This window comes from Tupaia chinensis, unplaced genomic scaffold, assembly GCF_000334495.1.
Source record: "Tupaia chinensis unplaced genomic scaffold, TupChi_1.0 Scaffold000601_1, whole genome shotgun sequence".
NCBI lineage: Eukaryota > Metazoa > Chordata > Mammalia > Scandentia > Tupaiidae > Tupaia > Tupaia belangeri.
In genome coordinates this window covers 1,153,305-1,158,468 of record NW_006160119.1, presented here as the reverse complement: position 1 = coordinate 1,158,468, position 5,164 = coordinate 1,153,305, and the positions used below count along the sequence as shown (strand labels likewise).

Genomic DNA, 5,164 nt, shown 5'->3' with positions numbered 1-5,164 from the left:
ACCTGGTGACTGGTGTGGCGGCGAGGGAGAGGCACGGCAGCCTCAGGCTTTCGAGCCCGCAACAGCTGAGGTTTCCCTGCCCGCGCGGGCAGTATGAGCAGGCATTCAGAAAACTGCTCAACACCTGGGCACTTCTCATCTAAAATCACGCGTTTGTTTTACTGCTAGAGATGTGTGTCATTCTGTCCCTAACAACTTATAAAAAAAAAGCATTTCTAAAAACTGCTCTTATGAATTTTACCAAATTACTAGGAGAAACAGCAGTATCTGGTCCACCTGAACCCGGTGGTGTAGGGCGGTGTGGCAGTGGTGCCACGCTGATGAACATGAACGGCAGCCACGCTGAAGAGCAGGAGTCAGACTGCAGGCCTACTGTGCTTAACAGCTAGAGCCGCAGACTTCAGGCCTACTGCACTTCAGCTAGAGCCACAGACTGCGAGCCTACTGTGCCGACAGCTAGAACCACAGACTGCGGGCCTACTGCACTTACAGCTAGAGCCACAGACTGCGGGCCTACTGTGCTTCAGCTAGAGCCACAGACTGCAAGCCTACTGTGCCAACAGCTAGAGCCGCAGACTGTGAGCCTATTGTGCTTACACCTAGAGCCGCAGACTGCGGGCCTACTGCGCTTCAGCTAGAGCTGCAGACTGCGGGTCTACTGCGCTTACAGCTAGAGCTGCAGACTGTGGGCCTACTGCACTTCAGCTAGAGCCTCAGCGCTGTGCTGACACGTCACCTGTGCCCTGCACCCTTACTAATGAGGTGACCTACTTAACAAAACCCTTCCAGGAAACGAAAGCAGAGGGCAGCACACAGAAAATCCTCTCATGATAGTTTGCCAAAAGGTCGGTGCATCGTTTGGAAAACGAAAATCATTATTAATGCTTGAAGGAAACTTCTAGGCCCCACTTTAATAATTTTACGAGTTGGGAATTCAAACGGACCCTGTTCAGTCGGGAGGTGAGGCTTTACCTCCTATTTAAGCGCAGTATCACAGACACACGGACATCTCTTGCTTTCTAAGTCTCAGCACACGCTCGCTTTGGCGGTGGAAAGCCAGAGAACCACGGGGGGAGGGGGTGTGTGTGCGCCAAGTCTCGCTCGGCCGCCACCTCCGCACGTTCATGGCTTCTTCAGGCCTCATTCATAATGGGGGGAGCTGAAGGGATGGGCCAAACTGAAACATAGATTAAGGTTTCTTTTCAGTCTAAGCTGCAGGGGTGTAGCTATATTGTTTATATAGTTCTGTGGAGGGGCTGTCTTGTTTTGTTTTTACACTTTATTTAAACTGTTAAAGAGTGTGTTCAGATAAGTTAGAATTCACACAGAAAACTCCGATTCGGGCTGAGTGGTCCCCTCCGCAGCTTACAACTATTCAGGATGATTCATGAGCAGCTAGCTGTGAGCGAGACTGAGCTGAGTTCTTCACTTCCTACATAAAACTAAGTGGAAAATAAAAGTGAATGCGATCATTGTCTAGAGCCAGCTATAGTTCTGCAGACCTAGTATCTCAGAGAACGAGAGGGGTTAGCTCAGTCTATCGTGGTAACTTCAGAAAGCGTGTCGCAAAGTTGTAAAGGACGCTAGTAATGTCTACAAGTTTATGACCTGCGGTACTTGCTGTCTTTAACCCATCGGTTCCTGTAAAACGGAGCCTTTTATGAAGAGGAGGGGATTAAGATTTAATAACTTTAAGAGGTCATGCCCAAGGCCACTCAGCTAGAAAGTACTGGGGGGAGATAAGAACTATCTCAGCATTTTAAATTGTACCTGTTTTCTCATGCTTGAGGGATAGTTAAATTTCAAGCTAACATTTTTAGCCAACATTTCCAGTTCTTGAGATATTCTCATACCTCTATCATAATTTCCTAGGATAAGTGTTATCACCTGTATGATTAACTTAATATTTTTCTATGTTTATACTTAAATCTATTATTAAAGTCAAATTTGTTCCAAAAGAAAAGCTCACATCATTACTGTAGATGGAAAATCATTGTCATTTGCCAAAAATAGAATAGTAAATATGATAAAGGCCAAATAATATTAAATTCTAGCTAGGTACTGTTTTCTGTAGAACCTCAGAGCTTAAAACCTGTTCACGTCTTAAGAAAGAAGAGTTGCTCTTAAGAGCCGTGTTAGAGCATTCTAGCAGTCAACTGAGAACTCGCCTGGACAAGATTGGAAGGGAGTGTAAAAGGAGCTAACCTTCAGGGCTGGCAGGGGGCATGGTGGTTAAGGTGCTGAACTCCCACACAGCCAACCACAGTTTGAGTCCTGGGCCTCATGGCTTGCTTTTACACTTTACCTTTTTCCTCTCTCTCTAGTCAAAGTAGATAATAATAATAAATAAAATTAATATATATATTTTTAAAAGGTAGATAACTTCCTTAGTTGTTGTTGTTGTTGTTGTTGTTTTGTTTTGTTTTTTGCTATAGGGCTTCTGCACTCACCAGAGAGACAGAGACAGAAAGCGCAAACTCACCCCCCACCCCAGGCGGGATGGCCACACTGCAATCTCTTCTCCTTCATTCTCCCCTAGGGACTTTGGCCATGCACACACACATACCTGTTGTGACTTTCAAGGCACCAGGTCTGGGACTCAAACCATGGTTCGCCCTGTGGGAGTCGAGCGGTGTAACCATTATGCTATCTACTGGTCCTGGTAGACAACCTTCTTAATCCCAAGGGATTTGTTGCTATTGAACATGGAGTTTGCCTTCGTCAAGAGTCTTCTCCAAGCCACCAAAACAGGTGCCGACAGTGCTGTACTCCCCATATTTGGAGTACCCCCAGAGACCCACTCGCTTCTCTGCCTCCGTACACTCCAGTCGTGGCTCCGTCCGCTTCAAGCCCCTCCTTCACGCCGACCAGCCCTCCCGTGCTCCCCTGCACACCCTCCTTCACTCTGACCTGCCCTCCGGAGCTCCCCTGCACACCCTCCTTCACGCCGACCTGCCCTCTGGAGCTCCCCTGCACACCCTCCTTCACGCCGACCTGCCCTCCGGAGCTCCCCTGCGACCCCCCCTCCGGCGCCCCCCTGCACCCCCTCCTTCACCCCGCCCTGCCCTCCGGAGCTCCCCTGCACACCCTCCTTCACGCCGACCTGCCCTCCTGGAGCTCCCCTGCACACCCTCCTTCACGCCGACCTGCCCTCCGGAGCTCCCCTGCACACCCTCCTTCACGCCAGCCTGCCCTCCCAAGCTCCCCTGCTCACCCGTCTGGGGGGGCTAGAGGGGCTCCATGAAGCACTTCCTCCAGGTCTGCTGACAAAGCCCAAACACGGCGCTTTCTTTTCTGTTAGCTTCAAGTACGTCCGGTGAACGTTCAGTGCAGTAGGTCTGTGTGCCCACATCGGTGTCAGTGCACCCACACACACGCCTCTGGACGGGGCCTGCTCTTTGCTGCCCGAGCCTGGCGAAGGCTCGAGCTCAAGGCGGCCTGCCCCACTGTGGGCGCACTCTGCTCTCGCCCTCCCAGCCCTGAGTCGGCCTGGAGGGTCCTCAGGCCCCACTCTCGGAGTCATGGCCTTACGCTCCCCTTGTCCACAGATGCTCTCTGCAGAACGTCTGTACTCTTCCCTTGAACTTTGGGTCAGAAGGACAGTTAGCCAGGAGGGCTGTCTGTGCGGCAGGTTGGCGGCAGACGGGGGCTTCCTTACTTGGTCCTGATGCGGCAGTTACTGGGCCAAGGCTGTCCATCAAGCTGAGGACAGACGTCCCGCCCTTGGCGCTCCTAGACTCTCTGGTAGTACGGGTGTCACAAAGCCAAGTCTGCAAATACAAATCTGTAGATTAAGGCGTTAATTAGATGAGGATGCTGAAGACTGGGGACATTTGCTGACATTTCTATCAGGATCACCATAGTGGTGCTGTGGGACCTAGCAGGTGGCTTGGTGGCTGAGGGGAACTCACGGTGGGCCACGATCTGAGTCTGGGATTGGGGGCTTGAGATCACACCCGGGCATGTGGGAGCACATCCAAAATCCTGAGAGGAGCGTGAAGAAGGAAGGGCGTCAAGGCCATCCCCCAGGGGGTGATTTTTCACTTTCCTTCTCTTTCCAGTGACCTCAAGTGCCCTAAAGCAAAACCTAAGAAACTACATCGGGGTGGCAGTGGGTGCAGCCTCGCCTGAGCAGGTGGCAGTGGACTTGTGTGGCCTGCTGAGCGTGCATCAGTGGTGTGATCCCGATCGTTGTTTCGGTCTGAGGCAATGGCCCGGCTCTGGCTCCCATGTGGGGGTTCAGCTCAGGCGAATTGTGCAGGGCCTTGTTTTTGTTTTTGCTTTTTTGAAAGGTTTTTGCTATAGGGTGCGTGTGCTCGCCAGAAACAGAGAGAGAGACAGAGAGACAGAAAGTGAGAAATCACCCCCCAGGGGGGATGGCCACGTCTCAATCCCTTCTCCTCCACTCTCCTCTCGGGATCTTGGACACGCACGCACACACGCCCGGCGTGAGTTTAAGCCACTGAGTCTGGGACTTGAGCCACAGTTGACTATACGGGAGTCCAACGACACAGCCATGACGCCAACTGCTGGTCCCGATTGCACAGGTCTTAAAGGCGACTTCCCCAAGTACTGAGGACCTGGCCGTCTGCTCTGCAGCTCAGGTGACCATGGGGACCCCGGGGTGGGGGGATCTGCCCCACCTCTCAGCACCCTGGAGCTGGGATGGACCTCGTGAGGCCTGCAGAGAAGCGAGTATCCCACCCTTCGGGTGCTGCTCGTAGGAGTCAGCGCCGTGGCGGATGTCACCCATGGGCGCCGGTGCCAAACGAGATGAGAGGGCAGTTTGTGAGCTCGCGGGACAGCTCGTTCTTTCTCCCTGGGAAGTTTCCATTCCCACAGCTTCAGTCTTGGCTCTGTGACAACGGCTCCTGCATTTCTGACACCCTGCGCTTCCGTCTTGCACGTCCAATTGCATCTCTGATCCTGTCTGAATATGCCCATGGAGAGCTCGCACTCCAAACCCAGCCCGCCACTCCACAGGCCTCCCCGTCAGTCAGCACAGCTAAAACCAGAGCCTGGGAGTGGCCACAACATGTGTCTCTCTCACTTCCCCTCCCCAAACCTTTAGTGAGACCGGTCAGTTCTACTCCTAAACCACAGGCTCCCCACACCCCCCACCTCAGCTCTCCCCCCACAGCCCGCACCCCCACCCCGGCTCTCC

At 52.8% G+C, this 5,164-nt stretch overlaps 1 long non-coding RNA gene across 2 annotated transcripts in view; it reads right to left on the bottom strand.

Annotated features, from left to right (window-relative positions):
- Nucleotides 1–5,164, bottom strand: part of LOC102476401 (uncharacterized) — a 57,120-nt gene that overhangs the window by 16,943 nt on the left and 35,013 nt on the right. The window contains exon 4 of one of the 2 annotated variants that reach the window (XR_335997.3): nucleotides 3,215–3,784. This is a non-coding gene — a long non-coding RNA (uncharacterized LOC102476401). The remainder of the gene's footprint in view (nucleotides 1–3,214; nucleotides 3,785–5,164) is intronic. The other variant, XR_001371134.2, reaches the window with a different exon arrangement.